The sequence below is a fragment of the Vicugna pacos genome, unplaced genomic scaffold (genome assembly GCF_048564905.1).
Source record: "Vicugna pacos unplaced genomic scaffold, VicPac4 scaffold_14, whole genome shotgun sequence".
Classification (NCBI taxonomy): Eukaryota; Metazoa; Chordata; class Mammalia; order Artiodactyla; family Camelidae; genus Vicugna; species Vicugna pacos.
This window is the reverse complement of record NW_027328735.1, coordinates 4,669,191-4,695,730: the sequence shown is the minus strand read 5'-3', so window position 1 is coordinate 4,695,730 and position 26,540 is coordinate 4,669,191. Positions and strand designations below refer to the sequence as shown.

Here is a 26,540-nt window from a genome sequence, read left to right as displayed (position 1 = left end):
CCTCCATCACACTGATCCACCCACAGAACTCTGCCCGGTTACCTAGGATCCAACAGCCACAACAAGCCTCGCGGTACACACCAACATTCCACCTGGAATCCAACCGCTAACTGCCATCCCCAATGGCTGCTGCATCTTGTCAGTGTTGGGGGAGGGGCTGCATCCGACGAGAAGTTCCTAAGGTAAATGTGATTCTACCCACTAGCGTCCCATGGGCCTTTCTTCTTCCCTCTTTCCTTTTGTTCAGATCTCTATGCACAGTACCAATGGAGGGAAGTGTGTCCCTTTTCAGTTGATGGTTTCACACGTCTTTAAACTTTCTAACAGTTCACAGTACACAGAGACCCACTAAAGGAGACTTACGTTCCTATAATATCCGTACACCCGGAATACATATGCGTCGCCTGATTTCTGCTGAAACACCCGCACTCTCAGGACATGGATCCATTGGTTTCATGGGGGCTGAAATTCCAAGAAATGAAACCAACCCCAATGTGCACTTTGCTGTCAGTCTCTTTTGCTCTTAGTACACTTTGGCAGAGCTACTTGCCTTTGTTATAGGCTTCTTACAATTCTTCTCTACGTAGCCTAGAATATGGCATTCCTTCATCCTGTTGGAAGACATACAAGTCTACATCACGGACTAGGAATCCATTTGATTCCAAATCGGCATTAGGGTTAGGTCACGATATGTTCTTATGAATCAAAATTTACGAATATGAATGCACGCCTCCGAATACAAGTGTGCTGAGTACATGCAAGCCGCGATAATGGGTCGATGCATGCTGAATGATCCTTGACATCACCTTAAGTATTTTCTTTTGAATAATCATGGTTCCCTTGGTAAATATCAGCCAACCGTACCATTTTGGTGTTTGTTTGTTGGTTTGATTCTTTGTTGGTCTGCTTCTCGCTTGTATTGCAAACACGACAGGCCATGCATCTCTCCTTAAGCTTGAAACAGAGAGTCAAATAAGCTGATTCACTTAAGAGAGTGCTTCCAATCACCTATGATTTCCTGCTTCCCTCTCCCATCTTTAGGGTTTTGATGTCCTCCTTGCCTTCTTCTTGTTTCTTCTTTGCCACTCATGCTCTTCTTGCATTTCCAATAATGGTTTCTTCTTTCCATTTCATCTTGCTGCTTTTCTATTCAGGGTAGATTTCTCAACCATTCTTGTAGGATAAGTTTTGAACTGCTGAATTCTTTTAAGATTTGCCGGTTTGTGGAATTTTCTAGCTCTGCCGTTATTAGGACTGGCGGTCATGTGGCATAGGCTCCCCTAGGTGGCAGCATTTGGCCATTCAGGATATGGTCTGTGTCCTGGCACTCCTCCCTCTCCTGCAATATTGCTGCCGAGATATCAGCTGAATCCCCTCTTGAGGTTCCCTTGTGACTATGTTGTTTCCTCCAGGTGCATTTTAAATCACTGTGATATTCGTGAGCTTTGTTGATTTGAATCATACAGCTGCTGGTAGGCCTATTGGGATTCCACCTCCTTTGGATGCTGTGTAATTCCTGAATTCGCATACATGATTCTTTCTTGGCTTTCAGGAAGTTTCAGTCTGATTTTTCTACAGATAAATTTTCAGACATTTTTTGTTTCCTTATCTCTTGCTTTTCCATCTGGGACCCTTATGAATTCTAGTCTTTCATGCCCTGTCTTAACCCAGGGTTCAACAGCAATGTTTACATTGCTTTGCACTTGCTTTCCTATGTCTGCTTCTGACCGAGGTTTTTCTGATCCCATGTCTTCACAGTCATTCACGCGTCCCTCTGCATTATCTAGTCTGCTTACGACTAAATTTTAGCCCTGATATTATCACATCCATTGAGTTTCCTGATATTTTTTGGCTCGTCTTTAGACTTTCTCTTCCCCTTTTCCGGTATTCTGCCTTATGTGATTCTGAGACACTGTTGTTTTTCAGTGATTTCCTGACCTCCATTTTCAACACATGGTCTGGATAGCGTTTTGCAGTCTAGTTGTTTGAAAGCTTATCTTTTGGGCCTTCAATATCTTTGGAACTGAAAATGGTACTTCCTGTTTCTTTTACTGTACTTCTTCACCTCTACTGCTCAGGTAATATCAGGTATGTAATGTGGACTTCTAGGGCTTTGTTAAGTGAAAATTTTAGACTTTTGGCTCTACGCAATTCCATGGGATTTCTGTGCGGACAATTTCTCCTAGACATTGATGCCATATCGTGTTCCTGTGTGTGTTGTCTGGTATATCTCCAATTGCTGTTGTTGCATTAGTTTTGATGAAAAACCAATACTATTTCGATTTGCATAACTTCATTTTGATAATGCTTATCTCACAATTCTGAAAGTGCGCAGGACACTTCCTCTTGTGGAAATGAAGCTTTTAAAGGTTCTCAGCTCTGCATTCTGCTCTATGTCATTTTGGAGTGTTTCCAAAACAGCAAACTGAGAGTGCGCTTGTGCTTTGTAGTTCCACGGGAATGTCCCAATGAAAGCAGTTCTTCTCAGAGCTTCTCTGTCTACAGAAACACCAGTGGAAGCATATCTATGGATGTCACATATCAGGGCCTGCTGGAATGATCCCGCAGACCTACCTTGGTGTCCTCGGTGCCGTACCGTGCTGGTGCCATCCAAAATGTAGCATCCGCTTTAGGGAGATAATGCTGTAGGTAATGCTTCCTCTTCTAACGCTGTGGACTTGGACCACTCTTCCTTGTCCTCTCATCCTTGTGGCACGGGTGCACGAAGGCAACCACACAGCTGTTGTGCATCCTGTGCCTCAAACCAAACCATAATCCCAGCCCAGGTTATGAATGTAGCAGATCCTAAGGCTTTTCATTCTGATTTCAAAACCAAGGCCCCCTGGATCCCTCAGACCAGATGAACGATATCTCTGATTCAGCCCCACACGTGCTCTATTGGCAAAATGCCCAATTGGTCCCTGGTCCTGTAGATGCACTGGGTGTGGCCATGGGACATATTGGTAATCTCAACCACGTGACCGGTTTTGATGCTTTATCATTGGTACACATTTTGGTTTGCTCTCTTGATTCGACCCACCACATCCCACAATGCACTCCAGATCCCTGAGACTCAGCGTGTGCCATCATTCGTAGCCCTATCCCTCACAGAACATTGCCTCTGCTTCCTCAAATGTGGCAGCTGGGATCTTGGACTCCGAATCAACTGTGGGGATATTTTGCGCTGGTTTCTTTGAGTTCTGTCAGCCAAGCATCTGCTGTGCACTCTTGTAAATCTCAGCACATCACCTTCTATCCCATGTCTCCTGTCCGCTTGAGAGTGTGCATCCAAGTTAAACAGAGTTTCACCCTTGTTGCTCCATCACCAGGGGTCAGACCCTCACTGGATTCCATTTCCTGCTTTGCCTTCTCCTGCTTCCAGGTGTCCTGAGGCCTCATCCTGTCTTTGGAAGTAACAGACCTCTCTTTGGCAAGTGTCTTGTGCCAAGGGCTGGGTGAGTGGATGTTTCCATTGCTCTGTTCATGGGAGCGAGTGAGTGCAGGTTGCACTTCTTCTCTGCCAACTGGGCATCGATGAATCAACACTATCCAGATACATTTCACAGAAATGTGATATTTGCTTAGCTCTTTGTTTCTATACAGCCGTGGTGGGAGGGATGGTCCGAATACACCTGTTTTGACATTGTGTTGATATCTCATTTGCAGTCTTTAAGAAGTTTAAAAGAATTCATTTACATGTTTTGGGAGTTATACGAAAATGAAGTTATTTTTTGAAACACACTCAATCGACCTAGAAGCCAGACTTGTCAATTTTGGTAACATTTTGTCAGCTCGACGGAAAACCTAGACAGATAGAATGCAAATTGGCAGTCCAAACTGTTAAAGGGTTCATGTCGGCTCTTTACGGTTGAAGCCTCCGAAACCAACAGGAACCATGAAATAACTATTGGAAACTTGAAATAACCCCCAAACTTGGATACACTTGTGCATTGGTGCCCTTTACTCCCAATGACACCTACTGGCCAATATTGGCATTTCAAGGGGTAACATCCCTCTCTAGGAAAATACAAGAGGAAAGAAACCAAATATATACATTTAGGTTTGAATCCAAAAGCACCTAGAGGCATTCTAGCTAGGAGAACCCTGCTGCAGTTATGCTAGTCTATGGAGAACCAGGTGTTCTTCTATCAGTGATGAGAACTTAATCATCCGATCATGTTGGGTAAAGCCATTTAACGCAACCAAGTCTGCACCCGCATGATATAGTGCCCACGGGGGCTTGACTCAAGTGAAAGACGATCCACATAAGCTGTGTCTTTTATATCATTGGCGACTTTTACAGTACAGTTCTCTTTCTGACTTGTACTATTTACCTATACTGTCTTGAAAAATTGAGGCCTAATACAGATTCAAGTTCAGTCAGATTCCCCTCTCTTACCACACTCCCTTCACCCCAGGGAAGACATAAGCACAACATTTGCTGAATCTAGCGGAAGGCCATCGTTTCTAGGTGTGAGCTAAGTATTCAATTCCTATCTATTTCAGCCAAGTTTATTGGACCTTTAAGGAGTTCACTGTTGTTCACAGAGTGTGAAGCTGGAGGAACTCTGATTCTAGGAGGGGCTTGTTTTACTCGTAATGGCTTCATTGCAGCTCAGCTACTGATCCTTCAAAATGGATGCCTGTGTGGAGGGGAGGGAAGGCAAGTGCTTGCTAGCTAGGCCCAAACCTGGGAAAAGGCTTACCTGGGCTTGGTGAATTCTGGTCTGAATGGCTTGGGAAGGCCCCTTGGGAAGTGTGGATTCCCATGACCTCTTCCAAGAACAGGAGCGTTTTGATCATCTCTGCCATCTCTTCTCTTGCAGACGTCAGGGACCTTGGACCCGTTCTTGGAGAAGAGAATTGAGGAACTTCCTCAAGTCCACGTTGGCACTCCGTATGTTTCTGCCAGTATCAGCGAGGTTCCATATGTCTCATGAATGTCTTTGGAGCCTGGTATCCTCTACAGCTGTCTCCACGCCAGTATTCTCCATTGTAGCAGAACATCTCTCATCCATGTGTTCGCATCTCTCCTCAATCCGTTCAGCCAGCTTTTCGGCCAGCTTCTCTTCGTGTCTCCCCTAAAGTTGACTTCACCAGGACTGGGCAAGTCTGAAAGTACCTCGGAGCCTCACCAGTAAGCTGATGACAGGCAGATCTTCCACTGTCTGCCCTTTCAGGTTCTGGAAACTGACCTGTGACCTCAGGTCTTTGGGCAGCAGCAGTATCTCGAACTTACACAGCTTCCCGGACCAAACACCTAAGCCAAGCTCCACAGAGGGCGGCAGCCCCTCCATCACACTGATCCACCCACAGAACTCTGCCCGGTTACCTAGGATCCAACAGCCACAACAAGCCTCGCGGTACACACCAACATTCCACCTGGAATCCAACCGCTAACTGCCATCCCCAATGGCTGCTGCATCTTGTCAGTGTTGGGGGAGGGGCTGCATCCGACGAGAAGTTCCTAAGGTAAATGTGATTCTACCCACTAGCGTCCCATGGGCCTTTCTTCTTCCCTCTTTCCTTTTGTTCAGATCTCTATGCACAGTACCAATGGAGGGAAGTGTGTCCCTTTTCAGTTGATGGTTTCACACGTCTTTAAACTTTCTAACAGTTCACAGTACACAGAGACCCACTAAAGGAGACTTATGTTCCTATAATATCCGTACACCCGGAATACATATGCGTCGCCTGATTTCTGCTGAAACACCCGCACTCTCAGGACATGGATCCATTGGTTTCATGGGGGCTGAAATTCCAAGAAATGAAACCAACCCCAATGTGCACTTTGCTGTCAGTCTCTTTTGCTCTTAGTACACTTTGGCAGAGCTACTTGCCTTTGTTATAGGCTTCTTACAATTCTTCTCTACGTAGCCTAGAATATGGCATTCCTTCATCCTGTTGGAAGACATACAAGTCTACATCACGGACTAGGAATCCATTTGATTCCAAATCGGCATTAGGGTTAGGTCACGATATGTTCTTATGAATCAAAATTTACGAATATGAATGCACGCCTCCGAATACAAGTGTGCTGAGTACATGCAAGCCGCGATAATGGGTCGATGCATGCTGAATGATCCTTGACATCACCTTAAGTATTTTCTTTTGAATAATCATGGTTCCCTTGGTAAATATCAGCCAACCGTACCATTTTGGTGTTTGTTTGTTGGTTTGATTCTTTGTTGGTCTGCTTCTCGCTTGTATTGCAAACACGACAGGCCATGCATCTCTCCTTAAGCTTGAAACAGAGAGTCAAATAAGCTGATTCACTTAAGAGAGTGCTTCCAATCACCTATGATTTCCTGCTTCCCTCTCCCATCTTTAGGGTTTTGATGTCCTCCTTGCCTTCTTCTTGTTTCTTCTTTGCCACTCATGCTCTTCTTGCATTTCCAATAATGGTTTCTTCTTTCCATTTCATCTTGCTGCTTTTCTATTCAGGGTAGATTTCTCAACCATTCTTGTAGGATAAGTTTTGAACTGCTGAATTCTTTTAAGATTTGCCGGTTTGTGGAATTTTCTAGCTCTGCCGTTATTAGGACTGGCGGTCATGTGGCATAGGCTCCCCTAGGTGGCAGCATTTGGCCATTCAGGATATGGTCTGTGTCCTGGCACTCCTCCCTCTCCTGCAATATTGCTGCCGAGATATCAGCTGAATCCCCTCTTGAGGTTCCCTTGTGACTATGTTGTTTCCTCCAGGTGCATTTTAAATCACTGTGATATTCGTGAGCTTTGTTGATTTGAATCATACAGCTGCTGGTAGGTCTATTGGGATTCCACCTCCTTTGGATGCTGTGTAATTCCTGAATTCGCATACATGATTCTTTCTTGGCTTTCAGGAAGTTTCAGTCTGATTTTTCTACAGATAAATTTTCAGACATTTTTTGTTTCCTTATCTCTTGCTTTTCCATCTGGGACCCTTATGAATTCTAGTCTTTCATGCCCTGTCTTAACCCAGGGTTCAACAGCAATGTTTACATTGCTTTGCACTTGCTTTCCTATGTCTGCTTCTGACCGAGGTTTTTCTGATCCCATGTCTTCACAGTCATTCACGCGTCCCTCTGCATTATCTAGTCTGCTTACGACTAAATTTTAGCCCTGATATTATCACATCCATTGAGTTTCCTGATATTTTTTGGCTCGTCTTTAGACTTTCTCTTCCCCTTTTCCGGTATTCTGCCTTATGTGATTCTGAGACACTGTTGTTTTTCAGTGATTTCCTGACCTCCATTTTCAACACATGGTCTGGATAGCGTTTTGCAGTCTAGTTGTTTGAAAGCTTATCTTTTGGGCCTTCAATATCTTTGGAACTGAAAATGGTACTTCCTGTTTCTTTTACTGTACTTCTTCACCTCTACTGCTCAGGTAATATCAGGTATGTAATGTGGACTTCTAGGGCTTTGTTAAGTGAAAATTTTAGACTTTTGGCTCTACGCAATTCCATGGGATTTCTGTGCGGACAATTTCTCCTAGACATTGATGCCATATCGTGTTCCTGTGTGTGTTGTCTGGTATATCTCCAATTGCTGTTGTTGCATTAGTTTTGATGAAAAACCAATACTATTTCGATTTGCATAACTTCATTTTGATAATGCTTATCTCACAATTCTGAAAGTGCGCAGGACACTTCCTCTTGTGGAAATGAAGCTTCTAAAGGTTCTCAGCTCTGCATTCTGCTCTATGTCATTTTGGAGTGTTTCCAAACCAGCAAACTGAGAGTGCGCTTGTGCTTTGTAGTTCCACGGGAATGTCCCAATGAAAGCAGTTCTTCTCAGAGCTTCTCTGTCTACAGAAACACCAGTGGAAGCATATCTATGGATGTCACATATCAGGGCCTGCTGGAATGATCCCGCAGACCTACCTTGGTGTCCTCGGTGCCGTACCGTGCTGGTGCCATCCAAAATGTAGCATCCGCTTTAGGGAGATAATGCTGTAGGTAATGCTTCCTCTTCTAACGCTGTGGACTTGGACCACTCTTCCTTGTCCTCTCATCCTTGTGGCACGGGTGCACGAAGGCAACCACACAGCTGTTGCGCATCCTGTGCCTCAAACCAAACCATAATCCCAGCCCAGGTTATGAATGTAGCAGATCCTAAGTCTTTTCATTCTGATTTCAAAACCAAGGCCCCCTGGATCCCTCAGACCAGATGAACGATATCTCTGAGTCAGCCCCACACGTGCTCTATTGGCAAAATGCCCAATTGGTCCCTGGTCCTGCAGATGCACTGGGTGTGGCCATGGGACATATTGGTAATCTCAACCACGTGACCAGTTTTGATGCTTTATCATTGGTACACATTTTGGTTTGCTCTCTTGATTCGACCCACCACATCCCACAATGCACTCCAGATCCCTGAGACTCAGCGTGTGCCATCATTCGTAGCCCTATCCCTCACAGAACGTTGCCTCTGCTACCTCAAATGTGGCAGCTGGGATCTTGGACTCCGAATCAACTGTGGGGATATTTTGCGCTGGTTTCTTTGAGTTCTGTCAGCCAAGCATCTGCTGTGCACTCTTGTAAATCTCAGCACATCACCTTCTATCCCATGTCTCCTGTCCGCTTGAGAGTGTGCGTCCAAGTTAAACAGAGTTTCACCCTTGTTGCTCCATCACCAGGGGTCAGACCCTCACTGGATTCCATTTCCTGCTTTGCCTTCTCCTGCTTCCAGGTGTCCTGAGGCCTCATCCTGTCTTTGGAAGTAACAGACCTCTCTTCGGCAAGTGTCCTGTGCCAAGGGCTGGGTGAGTGGATGTTTCCATTGCTCTGTTCATGGGAGCGAGTGAGTGCAGGTTGCACTTCTTCTCTGCCAACTGGGCATCGATGAATCAACACTATCCAGATACATTTCACAGAAATGTGATATTTGCTTAGCTCTTTGTTTCTATACAGCCGTGGTGGGAGGGATGGTCCGAATACACCTGTTTTGACATTGTGTTGATATCTCATTTGCAGTCTTTAAGAAGTTTAAAAGAATTCATTTACATGTTTTGGGAGTTATACGAAAATGAAGTTATTTTTTGAAACACACTCAATCGACCTAGAAGCCAGACTTGTCAATTTTGGTAACATTTTGTCAGCTCGACGGAAAACCTAGACAGATAGAATGCAAATTGGCAGTCCAAACTGTTAAAGGGTTCATGTCGGCTCTTTACGGTTGAAGCCTCCGGAACCAACAGGAACCATGAAATAACTATTGGAAACTTGAAATAACCCCCAAACTTGGATACACTTGTGCATTGGTGCCCTTTACTCCCAATGACACCTACTGGCCAATATTGGCATTTCAAGGGGTAACATCCCTCTCTAGGAAAATACAAGAGGAAAGAAACCAAATATATACATTTAGGTTTGAATCCAAAAGCACCTAGAGGCATTCTAGCTAGGAGAACCCTGCTGCAGTTATGCTAGTCTATGGAGAACCAGGTGTTCTTCTATCAGTGATGAGAACGCTTAATCATCCGATCATGTTGGGTAAAGCCATTTAACGCAACCAAGTCTGCACCCGCATGATATAGTGCCCACGGGGGCTTGACTCAAGTGAAAGACGATCCACATAAGCTGTGTCTTTTATATCATTGGCGACTTTTACAGTACAGTTCTCTTTCTGACTTGTACTATTTACCTATACTGTCTTGAAAAATTGAGGCCTAATACAGATTCAAGTTCAGTCAGATTCCCCTCTCTTACCACACTCCCTTCACCCCAGGGAAGACATAAGCACAACATTTGCTGAATCTAGCGGAAGGCCATCGTTTCTAGGTGTGAGCTAAGTATTCAATTCCTATCTATTTCAGCCAAGTTTATTGGACCTTTAAGGAGTTCACTGTTGTTCACAGAGTGTGAAGCTGGAGGAACTCTGATTCTAGGAGGGGCTTGTTTTACTCGTAATGGCTTCATTGCAGCTCAGCTACTGATCCTTCAAAATGGATGCCTGTGTGGAGGGGAGGGAAGGCAAGTGCTTGCTAGCTAGGCCCAAACCTGGGAAAAGGCTTACCTGGGCTTGGTGAATTCTGGTCTGAATGGCTTGGGAAGGCCCCTTGGGAAGTGTGGATTCCCATGACCTCTTCCAAGAACAGGAGCGTTTTGATCATCTCTGCCATCTCTTCTCTTGCAGACGTCAGGGACCTTGGACCCGTTCTTGGAGAAGAGAATTGAGGAACTTCCTCAAGTCCACGTTGGCACTCCGTATGTTTCTGCCAGTATCAGCGAGGTTCCATATGTCTCATGAATGTCTTTGGAGCCTGGTATCCTCTACAGCTGTCTCCACGCCAGTATTCTCCATTGTAGCAGAACATCTCTCATCCATGTGTTCGCATCTCTCCTCAATCCGTTCAGCCAGCTTTTCGGCCAGCTTCTCTTCGTGTCTCCCCTAAAGTTGACTTCACCAGGACTGGGCAAGTCTGAAAGTACCTCGGAGCCTCACCAGTAAGCTGATGACAGGCAGATCTTCCACTGTCTGCCCTTTCAGGTTCTGGAAACTGACCTGTGACCTCAGGTCTTTGGGCAGCAGCAGTATCTCGAACTTACACAGCTTCCCGGACCAAACACCTAAGCCAAGCTCCACAGAGGGCGGCAGCCCCTCCATCACACTGATCCACCCACAGAACTCTGCCCGGTTACCTAGGATCCAACAGCCACAACAAGCCTCGCGGTACACACCAACATTCCACCTGGAATCCAACCGCTAACTGCCATCCCCAATGGCTGCTGCATCTTGTCAGTGTTGGGGGAGGGGCTGCATCCGACGAGAAGTTCCTAAGGTAAATGTGATTCTACCCACTAGCGTCCCATGGGCCTTTCTTCTTCCCTCTTTCCTTTTGTTCAGATCTCTATGCACAGTACCAATGGAGGGAAGTGTGTCCCTTTTCAGTTGATGGTTTCACACGTCTTTAAACTTTCTAACAGTTCACAGTACACAGAGACCCACTAAAGGAGACTTACGTTCCTATAATATCCGTACACCCGGAATACATATGCGTCGCCTGATTTCTGCTGAAACACCCGCACTCTCAGGACATGGATCCATTGGTTTCATGGGGGCTGAAATTCCAAGAAATGAAACCAACCCCAATGTGCACTTTGCTGTCAGTCTCTTTTGCTCTTAGTACACTTTGGCAGAGCTACTTGCCTTTGTTATAGGCTTCTTACAATTCTTCTCTACGTAGCCTAGAATATGGCATTCCTTCATCCTGTTGGAAGACATACAAGTCTACATCACGGACTAGGAATCCATTTGATTCCAAATCGGCATTAGGGTTAGGTCACGATATGTTCTTATGAATCAAAATTTACGAATATGAATGCACGCCTCCGAATACAAGTGTGCTGAGTACATGCAAGCCGCGATAATGGGTCGATGCATGCTGAATGATCCTTGACATCACCTTAAGTATTTTCTTTTGAATAATCATGGTTCCCTTGGTAAATATCAGCCAACCGTACCATTTTGGTGTTTGTTTGTTGGTTTGATTCTTTGTTGGTCTGCTTCTCGCTTGTATTGCAAACACGACAGGCCATGCATCTCTCCTTAAGCTTGAAACAGAGAGTCAAATAAGCTGATTCACTTAAGAGAGTGCTTCCAATCACCTATGATTTCCTGCTTCCCTCTCCCATCTTTAGGGTTTTGATGTCCTCCTTGCCTTCTTCTTGTTTCTTCTTTGCCACTCATGCTCTTCTTGCATTTCCAATAATGGTTTCTTCTTTCCATTTCATCTTGCTGCTTTTCTATTCAGGGTAGATTTCTCAACCATTCTTGTAGGATAAGTTTTGAACTGCTGAATTCTTTTAAGATTTGCCGGTTTGTGGAATTTTCTAGCTCTGCCGTTATTAGGACTGGCGGTCATGTGGCATAGGCTCCCCTAGGTGGCAGCATTTGGCCATTCAGGATATGGTCTGTGTCCTGGCACTCCTCCCTCTCCTGCAATATTGCTGCCGAGATATCAGCTGAATCCCCTCTTGAGGTTCCCTTGTGACTATGTTGTTTCCTCCAGGTGCATTTTAAATCACTGTGATATTCGTGAGCTTTGTTGATTTGAATCATACAGCTGCTGGTAGGCCTATTGGGATTCCACCTCCTTTGGATGCTGTGTAATTCCTGAATTCGCATACATGATTCTTTCTTGGCTTTCAGGAAGTTTCAGTCTGATTTTTCTACAGATAAATTTTCAGACATTTTTTGTTTCCTTATCTCTTGCTTTTCCATCTGGGACCCTTATGAATTCTAGTCTTTCATGCCCTGTCTTAACCCAGGGTTCAACAGCAATGTTTACATTGCTTTGCACTTGCTTTCCTATGTCTGCTTCTGACCGAGGTTTTTCTGATCCCATGTCTTCACAGTCATTCACGCGTCCCTCTGCATTATCTAGTCTGCTTACGACTAAATTTTAGCCCTGATATTATCACATCCATTGAGTTTCCTGATATTTTTTGGCTCGTCTTTAGACTTTCTCTTCCCCTTTTCCGGTATTCTGCCTTATGTGATTCTGAGACACTGTTGTTTTTCAGTGATTTCCTGACCTCCATTTTCAACACATGGTCTGGATAGCGTTTTGCAGTCTAGTTGTTTGAAAGCTTATCTTTTGGGCCTTCAATATCTTTGGAACTGAAAATGGTACTTCCTGTTTCTTTTACTGTACTTCTTCACCTCTACTGCTCAGGTAATATCAGGTATGTAATGTGGACTTCTAGGGCTTTGTTAAGTGAAAATTTTAGACTTTTGGCTCTACGCAATTCCATGGGATTTCTGTGCGGACAATTTCTCCTAGACATTGATGCCATATCGTGTTCCTGTGTGTGTTGTCTGGTATATCTCCAATTGCTGTTGTTGCATTAGTTTTGATGAAAAACCAATACTATTTCGATTTGCATAACTTCATTTTGATAATGCTTATCTCACAATTCTGAAAGTGCGCAGGACACTTCCTCTTGTGGAAATGAAGCTTTTAAAGGTTCTCAGCTCTGCATTCTGCTCTATGTCATTTTGGAGTGTTTCCAAAACAGCAAACTGAGAGTGCGCTTGTGCTTTGTAGTTCCACGGGAATGTCCCAATGAAAGCAGTTCTTCTCAGAGCTTCTCTGTCTACAGAAACACCAGTGGAAGCATATCTATGGATGTCACATATCAGGGCCTGCTGGAATGATCCCGCAGACCTACCTTGGTGTCCTCGGTGCCGTACCGTGCTGGTGCCATCCAAAATGTAGCATCCGCTTTAGGGAGATAATGCTGTAGGTAATGCTTCCTCTTCTAACGCTGTGGACTTGGACCACTCTTCCTTGTCCTCTCATCCTTGTGGCACGGGTGCACGAAGGCAACCACACAGCTGTTGTGCATCCTGTGCCTCAAACCAAACCATAATCCCAGCCCAGGTTATGAATGTAGCAGATCCTAAGGCTTTTCATTCTGATTTCAAAACCAAGGCCCCCTGGATCCCTCAGACCAGATGAACGATATCTCTGATTCAGCCCCACACGTGCTCTATTGGCAAAATGCCCAATTGGTCCCTGGTCCTGTAGATGCACTGGGTGTGGCCATGGGACATATTGGTAATCTCAACCACGTGACCGGTTTTGATGCTTTATCATTGGTACACATTTTGGTTTGCTCTCTTGATTCGACCCACCACATCCCACAATGCACTCCAGATCCCTGAGACTCAGCGTGTGCCATCATTCGTAGCCCTATCCCTCACAGAACATTGCCTCTGCTTCCTCAAATGTGGCAGCTGGGATCTTGGACTCCGAATCAACTGTGGGGATATTTTGCGCTGGTTTCTTTGAGTTCTGTCAGCCAAGCATCTGCTGTGCACTCTTGTAAATCTCAGCACATCACCTTCTATCCCATGTCTCCTGTCCGCTTGAGAGTGTGCATCCAAGTTAAACAGAGTTTCACCCTTGTTGCTCCATCACCAGGGGTCAGACCCTCACTGGATTCCATTTCCTGCTTTGCCTTCTCCTGCTTCCAGGTGTCCTGAGGCCTCATCCTGTCTTTGGAAGTAACAGACCTCTCTTTGGCAAGTGTCTTGTGCCAAGGGCTGGGTGAGTGGATGTTTCCATTGCTCTGTTCATGGGAGCGAGTGAGTGCAGGTTGCACTTCTTCTCTGCCAACTGGGCATCGATGAATCAACACTATCCAGATACATTTCACAGAAATGTGATATTTGCTTAGCTCTTTGTTTCTATACAGCCGTGGTGGGAGGGATGGTCCGAATACACCTGTTTTGACATTGTGTTGATATCTCATTTGCAGTCTTTAAGAAGTTTAAAAGAATTCATTTACATGTTTTGGGAGTTATACGAAAATGAAGTTATTTTTTGAAACACACTCAATCGACCTAGAAGCCAGACTTGTCAATTTTGGTAACATTTTGTCAGCTCGACGGAAAACCTAGACAGATAGAATGCAAATTGGCAGTCCAAACTGTTAAAGGGTTCATGTCGGCTCTTTACGGTTGAAGCCTCCGAAACCAACAGGAACCATGAAATAACTATTGGAAACTTGAAATAACCCCCAAACTTGGATACACTTGTGCATTGGTGCCCTTTACTCCCAATGACACCTACTGGCCAATATTGGCATTTCAAGGGGTAACATCCCTCTCTAGGAAAATACAAGAGGAAAGAAACCAAATATATACATTTAGGTTTGAATCCAAAAGCACCTAGAGGCATTCTAGCTAGGAGAACCCTGCTGCAGTTATGCTAGTCTATGGAGAACCAGGTGTTCTTCTATCAGTGATGAGAACTTAATCATCCGATCATGTTGGGTAAAGCCATTTAACGCAACCAAGTCTGCACCCGCATGATATAGTGCCCACGGGGGCTTGACTCAAGTGAAAGACGATCCACATAAGCTGTGTCTTTTATATCATTGGCGACTTTTACAGTACAGTTCTCTTTCTGACTTGTACTATTTACCTATACTGTCTTGAAAAATTGAGGCCTAATACAGATTCAAGTTCAGTCAGATTCCCCTCTCTTACCACACTCCCTTCACCCCAGGGAAGACATAAGCACAACATTTGCTGAATCTAGCGGAAGGCCATCGTTTCTAGGTGTGAGCTAAGTATTCAATTCCTATCTATTTCAGCCAAGTTTATTGGACCTTTAAGGAGTTCACTGTTGTTCACAGAGTGTGAAGCTGGAGGAACTCTGATTCTAGGAGGGGCTTGTTTTACTCGTAATGGCTTCATTGCAGCTCAGCTACTGATCCTTCAAAATGGATGCCTGTGTGGAGGGGAGGGAAGGCAAGTGCTTGCTAGCTAGGCCCAAACCTGGGAAAAGGCTTACCTGGGCTTGGTGAATTCTGGTCTGAATGGCTTGGGAAGGCCCCTTGGGAAGTGTGGATTCCCATGACCTCTTCCAAGAACAGGAGCGTTTTGATCATCTCTGCCATCTCTTCTCTTGCAGACGTCAGGGACCTTGGACCCGTTCTTGGAGAAGAGAATTGAGGAACTTCCTCAAGTCCACGTTGGCACTCCGTATGTTTCTGCCAGTATCAGCGAGGTTCAATATGTCTCATGAATGTCTTTTGAGCCTGGTATCCTCTACAGCTGTCTCCACGCCAGTATTCTCCATTGTAGCAGAACATCTCTCATCCATGTGTTCGCATCTCTCCTCAATCCGTTCAGCCAGCTTTTCGGCCAGCTTCTGTTCGTGTCTCCCCTAAAGTTGACTTCACCAGGACTGGGCAAGTCTGAAAGTACCTCGGAGCCTCACCAGTAAGCTGATGACAGGCAGCTCTTCCACTGTCTGCCCTTTCAGGTTCTGGAAACTGACCTGTGACCTCAGGTCTTTGGGCAGCAGCAGTATCTCGAACTTACACAGCTTCCCGGACCAAACACCTAAGCCAAGCTCCACAGAGGGCGGCAGCCCCTCCATCACACTGATCCACCCACAGAACTCTGCCCGGTTACCTAGGATCCAACAGCCACAACAAGCCTCGCGGTACACACCAACATTCCACCTGGAATCCAACCGCTAACTGCCATCCCCAATGGCTGCTGCATCTTGTCAGTGTTGGGGGAGGGGCTGCATCCGACGAGAAGTTCCTAAGGTAAATGTGATTCTACCCACTAGCGTCCCATGGGCCTTTCTTCTTCCCTCTTTCCTTTTGTTCAGATCTCTGTGCACAGTACCAATGGAGGGAAGTGTGTCCCTTTTCAGTTGATGGTTTCACACGTCTTTAAACTTTCTAACAGTTCACAGTACACAGAGACCCACTAAAGGAGACTTATGTTCCTATAATATCCGTACACCCGGAATACATATGCGTCGCCTGATTTCTGCTGAAACACCCGCACTCTCAGGACATGGATCCATTGGTTTCATGGGGGCTGAAATTCCAAGAAATGAAACCAACCCCAATGTGCACTTTGCTGTCAGTCTCTTTTGCTCTTAGTACACTTTGGCAGAGCTACTTGCCTTTGTTATAGGCTTCTTACAATTCTTCTCTACGTAGCCTAGAATATGGCATTCCTTCATCCTGTTGGAAGACATACAAGTCTACATCACGGACTAGGAATCCATTTGATTCCAAATCGGCATTAGGGTTAGGTCACGATATGTTCTTATGAATCAAAATTTACGAATATGAATGCACGCCTCCGAATACAAGTGTGCTGAGTACATGCAAGCCGCGATAATGGGTCGATGCATGCTGAATGATCCTTGACATCACCTTAAGTATTTTCTTTTGAATAATCATGGTTCCCTTGGTAAATATCAGCCAACCGTACCATTTTGGTGTTTGCTTGTTGGTTTGATTCTTTGTTGGTCTGCTTCTCGCTTGTATTGCAAACACGACAGGCCATGCATCTCTCCTTAAGCTTGAAACAGAGAGTCAAATAAGCTGATTCACTTAAGAGAGTGCTTCCAATCACCTATGATTTCCTGCTTCCCTCTCCCATCTTTAGGGTTTTGATGTCCTCCTTGCCTTCTTCTTGTTTCTTCTTTGCCACTCATGCTCTTCTTGCATTTCCAATAATGGTTTCTTCTTTCCATTTCATCTTGCTGCTTTTCTATTCAGGGTAGATTTCTCAACCATTCTTGTAGGATAAGTTTTGAACTGCTGAATTCTTTTAAGATTTGCCGGTTTGTGGAATTTTCTAGCTCTGCCGTTATTAGGACTGGCGGTCATGTGGCATAGGCTCCCCTAGGTGGCAGCATTTGGCCACTCAGGATATGGTCTGTGTCCTGGCACTCCTCCCTCTCCTGCAATATTGCTGCCGAGATATCAGCTGAATCCCCTCTTGAGGTTCCCTTGTGACTATGTTGTTTCCTCCAGGTGCATTTTAAATCACTGTGATATTCGTGAGCTTTGTTGATTTGAATCATACAGCTGCTGGTAGGTCTATTGGGATTCCACCTCCTTTGGATGCTGTGTAATTCCTGAATTCGCATACATGATTCTTTCTTGGCTTTCAGGAAGTTTCAGTCTGATTTTTCTACAGATAAATTTTCAGACATTTTTTGTTTCCTTATCTCTTGCTTTTCCATCTGGGACCCTTATGAATTCTAGTCTTTCATGCCCTGTCTTAACCCAGGGTTCAACAGCAATGTTTACATTGCTTTGCACTTGCTTTCCTATGTCTGCTTCTGACCGAGGTTTTTCTGATCCCATGTCTTCACAGTCATTCACGCGTCCCTCTGCATTATCTAGTCTGCTTACGACTAAATTTTAGCCCTGATATTATCACATCCATTGAGTTTCCTGATATTTTTTGGCTCGTCTTTAGACTTTCTCTTCCCCTTTTCCGGTATTCTGCCTTATGTGATTCTGAGACACTGTTGTTTTTCAGTGATTTCCTGACCTCCATTTTCAACACATGGTCTGGATAGCGTTTTGCAGTCTAGTTGTTTGAAAGCTTATCTTTTGGGCCTTCAATATCTTTGGAACTGAAAATGGTACTTCCTGTTTCTTTTACTGTACTTCTTCACCTCTACTGCTCAGGTAATATCAGGTATGTAATGTGGACTTCTAGGGCTTTGTTAAGTGAAAATTTTAGACTTTTGGCTCTACGCAATTCCATGGGATTTCTGTGCGGACAATTTCTCCTAGACATTGATGCCATATCGTGTTCCTGTGTGTGTTGTCTGGTATATCTCCAATTGCTGTTGTTGCATTAGTTTTGATGAAAAACCAATACTATTTCGATTTGCATAACTTCATTTTGATAATGCTTATCTCACAATTCTGAAAGTGCGCAGGACACTTCCTCTTGTGGAAATGAAGCTTTTAAAGGTTCTCAGCTCTGCATTCTGCTCTATGTCATTTTGGAGTGTTTCCAAAAGAGCAAACTGAGAGTGCACTTGTGCTTTGTAGTTCCACGGGAATGTCCCAATGAAAGCAGTTCTTCTCAGAGCTTCTCTGTCTACAGAAACACCAGTGGAAGCATATCTATGGATGTCACATATCAGGGCCTGCTGGAATGATCCCGCAGACCTACCTTGGTGTCCTCGGTGCCGTACCGTGCTGGTGCCATCCAAAATGTAGCATCCGCTTAGGGAGATAATGCTGTAGGTAATGCTTCCTCTTCTAACGCTGTGGACTTGGACCACTCTTCCTTGTCCTCTCATCCTTGTGGCACGGGTGCACGAAGGCAACCACACAGCTGTTGCGCATCCTGTGCCTCAAACCAAACCATAATCCCAGCCCAGGTTATGAATGTAGCAGATCCTAAGGCTTTTCATTCTGATTTCAAAACCAAGGCCCCCTGGATCCCTCAGACCAGATGAACGATATCTCTGATTCAGCCCCACACGTGCTCTATTGGCAAAATGCCCAATTGGTCCCTGGTCCTGCAGATGCACTGGGTGTGGCCATGGGACATATTGGTAATCTCAACCACGTGACCGGTTTTGATGCTTTATCATTGGTACACATTTTGGTTTGCTCTCTTGATTCGACCCACCACATCCCACAATGCACTCCAGATCCCTGAGACTCAGCGTGTGCCATCATTCGTAGCCCTATCCCTCACAGAACGTTGCCTCTGCTACCTCAAATGTGGCAGCTGGGATCTTGGACTCCGAATCAACTGTGGGGATATTTTGCGCTGGTTTCTTTGAGTTCTGTCAGCCAAGCATCTGCTGTGCACTCTTGTAAATCTCAGCACATCACCTTCTATCCCATGTCTCCTGTCCGCTTGAGAGTGTGCGTCCAAGTTAAACAGAGTTTCACCCTTGTTGCTCCATCACCAGGGGTCAGACCCTCACTGGATTCCATTTCCTGCTTTGCCTTCTCCTGCTTCCAGGTGTCCTGAGGCCTCATCCTGTCTTTGGAAGTAACAGACCTCTCTTCGGCAAGTGTCCTGTGCCAAGGGCTGGGTGAGTGGATGTTTCCATTGCTCTGTTCATGGGAGCGAGTGAGTGCAGGTTGCACTTCTTCTCTGCCAACTGGGCATCGATGAATCAACACTATCCAGATACATTTCACAGAAATGTGATATTTGCTTAGCTCTTTGTTTCTATACAGCCGTGGTGGGAGGGATGGTCCGAATACACCTGTTTTGACATTGTGTTGATATCTCATTTGCAGTCTTTAAGAAGTTTAAAAGAATTCATTTACATGTTTTGGGAGTTATACGAAAATGAAGTTATTTTTTGAAACACACTCAATCGACCTAGAAGCCAGACTTGTCAATTTTGGTAACATTTTGTCAGCTCGACGGAAAACCTAGACAGATAGAATGCAAATTGGCAGTCCAAACTGTTAAAGGGTTCATGTCGGCTCTTTACGGTTGAAGCCTCCGAAACCAACAGGAACCATGAAATAACTATTGGAAACTTGAAATAACCCCCAAACTTGGATACACTTGTGCATTGGTGCCCTTTACTCCCAATGACACCTACTGGCCAATATTGGCATTTCAAGGGGTAACATCCCTCTCTAGGAAAATACAAGAGGAAAGAAACCAAATATATACATTTAGGTTTGAATCCAAAAGCACCTAGAGGCATTCTAGCTAGGAGAACCCTGCTGCAATTATGCTAGTCTATGGAGAACCAGGTGTTCTTCTATCAGTGATGAGAACGCTTAATCATCCGATCATGTTGGGTAAAGCCATTTAACGCAACCAAGTCTGCACCCGCATGATATAGTGCCCACGGGGGCTTGACTCAAGTGAAAGACGATCCACATAAGCTGTGTCTTTTATATCATTGGCGACTTTTACAGTACAGTTCTCTTTCTGAATTGTACTCTTTACCTATACTGTCTTGAAAAATTGAGGCCTAATACAGATTCAAGTTCAGTCAGATTCCCCTCTCTTACCACACTCCCTTCACCCCAGGGAAGACATAAGCACAACATTTGCTGAATCTAGCGGAAGGCCATCGTTTCTAGGTGTGAGCTAAGTATTCAATTCCTATCTATTTCAGCCAAGTTTATTGGACCTTTAAGGAGTTCACTGTTGTTCACAGAGTGTGAAGCTGGAGGAACTCTGATTCTAGGAGGGGCTTGTTTTACTCGTAATGGCTTCATTGCAGCTCAGCTACTGATCCTTCAAAATGGATGCCTGTGTGGAGGGGAGGGAAGGCAAGTGCTTGCTAGCTAGGCCCAAACCTGGGAAAAGGCTTACCTGGGCTTGGTGAATTCTGGTCTGAATGGCTTGGGAAGGCCCCTTGGGAAGTGTGGATTCCCATGGCCTCTTCCAAGAACAGGAGCGTTTTGATCATCTCTGCCATCTCTTCTCTTGCAGACGTCAGGGACCTTGGACCCGTTCTTGGAGAAGAGAATTGAGGAACTTCCTCAAGTCCACGTTGGCACTCCGTATGTTTCTGCCAGTATCAGCGAAGTTCAATATGTCTCATGAATGTCTTTGGAGCCTGGTATCCTCTACAGCTGTCTCCACGCCAGTATTCTCCATTGTAGCAGAACATCTCTCATCCATGTGTTCGCATCTCTCCTCAATCCGTTCAGCCAGCTTTTCGGCCAGCTTCTCTTCGTGTCTCCCCTAAAGTTGACTTCACCAGGACTGGGCAAGTCTGAAAGTACCTCGGAGCCTCACCAGTAAGCTGATGACAGGCAGATCTTCCACTGTCTGCCCTTTCAGGTTCTGGAAACTGACCTGTGACCTCAGGTCTTTGGGCAGCAGCAGTATCTCGAACTTACACAGCTTCCCGGACCAAACACCTAAGCCAAGCTCCACAGAGGGCGGCAGCCCCTCCATCACACTGATCCACCCACAGAACTCTGCCCGGTTACCTAGGATCCAACAGCCACAACAAGCCTCGCGGTACACACCAACATTCCACCTGGAATCCAACCGCTAACTGCCATCCCCAATGGCTGCTGCATCTTGTCAGTGTTGGGGGAGGGGCTGCATCCGACGAGAAGTTCCTAAGGTAAATGTGATTCTACCCACTAGCGTCCCATGGGCCTTTCTTCTTCCCTCTTTCCTTTTGTTCAGATCTCTATGCACAGTACCAATGGAGGGAAGTGTGTCCCTTTTCAGTTGATGGTTTCACACGTCTTTAAACTTTCTAACAGTTCACAGTACACAGAGACCCACTAAAGGAGACTTATATTCCTATAATATCCGTAAACCCGGAATACATATGTGTCGCCTGATTTCTGCTGAAACACCCGCACTCTCAGGACATGGATCCATTGGTTTCATGGGGGCTGAAATTCCAAGAAATGAAACCAACCCCAATGTGCACTTTACTGTCGGTCTCTTTTGCTCTTAGGACACGTTGGCAGAGCTACTTTCCTTTGTTATAGACTTCTTACAATTCTTCTCTACGTAGCGTAGAATATGGCATTCCTTCATCCTGTTGGAAGACATACAAGTCTACATCACGGATTACGAATCCTTTTGATTCCAAATCGGCATTAGGGTTAGGTCACGATATGCTCTTATGAATCAAAATTTACGAATATGAATGCACGCCTCTGATTTCCGAATACAATTGTGCTGAGTACATGCAAGCCCGATACTGGGTCGATGCATGCTGAATGATCCTTGACATCACCTTAAGAATTTTCTTTTGAATAGTCATGTTTCCCGTGGTAAATGTCAGCCAACCGTACCATTTTGGTGCTTGTTTTTAGGTTTGATTCTTTGTTGGTCGGCTTCTAGCTTTTTTCGCAAACAAGTCAGGCCATGCATCTCCCCTTTCTCTTCAAACAGAGAGTCAAATAAGCTGATTCACTTAAGAGAGTGCTTCCAATCACCTATGATTTCCTGCTTACCTCTCCCATATTTAGGGTTTTGATGTCCTACTTGCATTCTTCTTATTGCTTCTTTGCCACTCATGCTCTTCTTGCATTTCCAATAATGGTTTCTTCTTTCCATTTCATCTAGCTGCATTTCTATTCAGGGTTTATTTCTCAACCATTCTTTTAGGATAAATTTTAAACTGCTGAATTCTTTTAAGAATTGCCAGTCTGTGAAATTCACTAGATCTGCAGTTATTATAAATGGCGGTCATGTGGCATAGGCTACCCTACGTCGCAGCATTTGGCCATTCAGGTTATGGTCTTTGTCCTGACACTCCTCCCTGTCCTGCAATATTGCTGCCGAGATATCAGCTGAAACCTCTCTGGAGGTTCCCTTGTGACTATGTTGTATCCTCCAGGTGCAATTTAAATCACTGGGATATTCGTGAGCTTTGTTGATTTCAATCATACAGCTGCTGGTATGTCTATTGGGATTCCACCTCCTTTGGATGCTGTGAAATTCCTGAATTCGCATAGATGATACTTTCTTGGCTTTCAGCAAGTATCAGTCTGATTTTTCTACAGATAAATTTTCAGACATTTTTTGTTTCTTTATCTCTTGCTTTTCCATCTGGGACTGTTATGAATTCTAGTCTTTCATGCCCTGTCTTAACCCATGGTTCTACAGCAATGTTTACATTGGTTTGCACTTGCTTTCCTATGTCTGCTTCTGACCGAGGTTTTTCTGTTCCCCTGTCTTCACAGTCATTCACGCGTCCCTCTGCATTATCTAGTCTGCTTTCGACTAAATTTTAGCCCTGATATTATCACATCCATTGAGTTTCCTGATATTTTTTGGCTCGTTTTTAGAGTTTCTCTTCCCCTTTTCCGGTATTCTGCCTTATGTGATTCTGAGACACTGTTGTTTTTCAGTGTTTCCCTGACGTCCAATTTCAACACCTGGCCTGGATAGCGTTTTGCAGTCTTGTTGTTTAAAATCTTATCTTTTGGGCCTTCAATATCTTTGGAACTGAAAATGGTACTTCCTGTTTCTTTTACTGTTCTTCTTCATCTCTACAGGTCAGGTAATATCAAGTATCTAATGTAGACTTCTAGGGCTTGGTTAAGTGAAAATTTTAGACTCTTGGCTCTATACAATTCCATGGGATTTCTGTGAGGACAATTTCTCCTAGACATTGATGCCATATCGTGTTCCTGTGTGTGTTGTCTGGTATATCTCCAATTGCTGGTGTTGCATTAGTTTTGATGAACATCCCATCCTATTTCGATTAGCATAACTTCATTTTGATTATGTTTTTCTCACAATTCTGAAAGTGCGCAGGGCACTTCCTCTTGTGGAAATGAAGCTTCTAAAGTTTCTCAGCTCTGCATTCTGCTCTATGTCATTTTGGAGTGTTTCTAAAACAGCAAACTGAGAGTGTGCTTGTGATTTGTAGTGCCTCGGGAATTTCATAATGAAAGCAGTTCTTCTCAGAGCTTCTCTGTCTACAGAAACACCAGTGGAAGCATATCTATGGATGTCACATATCAGGGCCTGCTGGAATGATCCCGCAGACCTACCTTGGTGTCCTCGGTGCCGTACCGTGCCGGTGCCATCCAAAATGTAGCATCTGTTTTTGGGAGGTAGTGCTGAAGGTAATGCTTCCTCTTCTCATGCTGTGGTCTTGGACCACTCTTCCTTGTCCTCTCATCATTGTGGCACGGGTTCACGAAAGCAATCACAGAGGTGTTGCGCATCCTGTGCCTCAAACCAAACCATAATCCCAGCCCAGGTTATGAATGTAGCAGATCCTAAGGCTTTTCATTCTGATTTCAAAACCAAGGCCCCCTGGACCACTCAGAGCAGATGCACGATAGCTCTGATTCAGCCCCACACGTTCTCTATTGGCAAAATGCCCAATTGGTCCCTGGTCCTGCAAATGTACTGTGTGTGGCCATGGGCCATATCAGTAATCTCAACCGCGCGACCAGTGTGGTTGCTTTATCATTTGTACACATTTCGGTTTGCTCTCTTGATTCGACCCACAACATCCCACAATGCACTCCAGATCCCTGAGACTCAGCGTGTGCCATCATCCGTAGCCCTATCCCTCACTGACCGTTGCCTCTGCTACCTCAAATTTGGCAGCTGGGATCTTGGTCTCAGAATCAACTGTGGGGATATTTTGCGCTGGTTTCTTTGAGTTCTGTCAGCCAAGCATCTGCTGTGCACTCTTGTAAATCTCAGCACATCACCTTCAATCCCATGTCTCCTGTCCGCTTGAGAGTGTGCGTCCAAATTAAACACAGTTCACCCTTGCTGCTCCATCACCAGGGGTCAGACCCTGCACTGGTTTCCATTCCCTGCTTTGCCTTCTCCTGCTTCCAGGTGTCCTGAGGCCTCATCCTGTCTTTGGAAATAACAGACCTCTCTTCGGCCAGTATCCTGTGCCAAATGCTGGGTGAGTTGGTGTTTCCATTCCTCTGTACATGGGAGCGAGTGAGTGCAGGTTGCACTTCTTCTCTGCCACCTGGGCATCGATGAATCTACACTATCCAGATACATTTCACAGAAATGTGATATTTGCTTAGCTCTTTGTTTCTATACAGCCGTGGTGGGAGGGATTGTCCGAAGACACCTTTTTTGACATTGTGTTCATATCTCATTTGCAGTCTTTAAGAAGTTTAGCAGAATTCATTTACATGTTTTAGGAGTTATACGAAAATGAATTTACTTTTTGAAACACACTCAATCGACCTAGAAGCCAGACTTGTCAATTTTCTAACATTTTGTCAGCTCTACGGAAAACCTAGACAGATAGAATGCAAACTAGCAGTCCAAACTGTTAAAGGGGTCATGTCAGCTCTTTACGGTTGAAGCCTCTGAACCCAACAGGAACCATGAAATAACTATTGGAAATATGAAATAACCCCAACCTTGGATATACTTGTGCATGTGGTGCACTTTACACCCAATGACACCTACTGGCCTATGTTGGCATTTCTAGGGGTAACATCCCTCTCTAGGAAAATACAAGGGAAAACAAACCAAATAAATACATTTAGGTTTGAATCCAAAAGCACCTAGAGGCATTGTAGCTCAGGGAACCCTGCTGCAGCTATGCCAGGCTATTGAGAACCAGGTGTTCTCCTATCAGTGATGAGATATTTTAATCATCCGATCATGTTGGGTAAAGCAATTGAACGCAACCAAATCTGCACCACATGATATAGTGCCCCCGGGGGCTTGACTCAAGTGAAAGAATGTCCACATAGCTGTGTCTTTAATGTCATTGGCGACTTTTACAGTTCAGTTCACTATCTGATTCTAATATTTACCCAGACTGTCTTGAAAAACTGAGGCCTAATACATATTCAAGTTCAGTCAAAGTTTCCCCTCACTTACCACACTCCCTTCACCCCAGGGAAGACATAAACCCAGCAATTGCGGAATCTAGTGTAAGGCCATCGTTTCTTTGTGGGAGGTAAGTATTCAATCCCTATATATTTCAGTCGAGAGTATTTGACCTTTAAGGAGATCACTGTTGTTCACAGAGTGTTAAGCTAGAGGAACTCTGGTTCTAGGAGGGGCTTGCCATTCTCGTACTGGCTTCATTGCAGCTCAGGTCCTGATCCTTCAGATGGATGCCTGAGTAGAGGGGAGGGAAGGGCAAGTGCTTGATAGCTAGGCCCCAACCTGGGAAAAGGCTTACCTGGGCTTGGTGCATTTTGGTCTCTAGGGCTTGGAAATGACCCTTGGGACGTGTGGATTCTCACGACCTCTTCCAAGAACATGAGCGTTTTGATCATCTCTGCCATCTCTTCTCTTTTAGACGTCAGGCATCTTGGACCTGTTCTTGGAGCAGAGAATTGATGAACTTCCTCAAGTCCACGTTGGCACTCTGTATGTTTCTGCCAGTATCAGCAAGGTTCAATATGTCTCATTAATGTCTTTCGATCCTGGTATTGTCTACAGCTGTCTCCAGGCCAGTATTCTCCATTGTAGCAGAATATTTCTAATCAGTGTGTTCGCATCTCTCCTCAGTCCGTGCAGCCAGCTTTTTGGCCAGCTTCTCTTCGTTTCTCCCATAAAGTCAACTTCAACATGACTGGGCAAGTCTGAAAGTACTTTGGAGCCTTACCAGTAAGCTGATGATAGGCTGATCTTCCACTGTCTGCCTTTCAGGTTCTGGAAACTTACCCGTGAACTCAGGTCTTAGGGGAAGAGCAGCAGAATCTCGAACTTACACAGCTTCCCAGACGAAAGAACTAAGCCATGCTCCACAGAGGGCGGCAGCCCCTCCATCACACTGATCCACCCACAGAACTCTGCCCGGTTACCTAGGATCCACCAGCCACAACAAGCCTCGCGGTACAC

General features: G+C 45.0%; 4 long non-coding RNA genes across 4 annotated transcripts; all 4 read left to right on the top strand.

Moving 5' to 3' along the window:
- The first annotated feature begins 33 nt into the window (after positions 1–33).
- Positions 34–5,094, top strand: LOC140692629 (uncharacterized). Its single transcript, XR_012068186.1, has 3 exons — positions 34–182; positions 3,383–3,455; positions 4,827–5,094. It is a non-coding gene; the product is annotated as an uncharacterized lncRNA (long non-coding RNA).
- A 273-nt stretch (positions 5,095–5,367) lies between these two features.
- Positions 5,368–10,324, top strand: LOC140692623 (uncharacterized). The gene is made up of 3 exons (XR_012068180.1): positions 5,368–5,472; positions 8,673–8,745; positions 10,119–10,324. It is a non-coding gene; the product is annotated as an uncharacterized lncRNA (long non-coding RNA).
- Positions 10,325–10,615: 291 nt separating this feature from the next.
- On the top strand, positions 10,616–20,967 carry LOC140692630 (uncharacterized). Its single transcript, XR_012068187.1, has 3 exons — positions 10,616–10,764; positions 13,965–14,037; positions 20,700–20,967. It is a non-coding gene; the product is annotated as an uncharacterized lncRNA (long non-coding RNA).
- A 131-nt stretch (positions 20,968–21,098) lies between these two features.
- On the top strand, positions 21,099–26,138 carry LOC140692631 (uncharacterized). Its single transcript, XR_012068188.1, has 3 exons — positions 21,099–21,345; positions 24,552–24,624; positions 25,996–26,138. It is a non-coding gene; the product is annotated as an uncharacterized lncRNA (long non-coding RNA).
- The last annotated feature ends 402 nt before the right edge of the window (positions 26,139–26,540 follow it).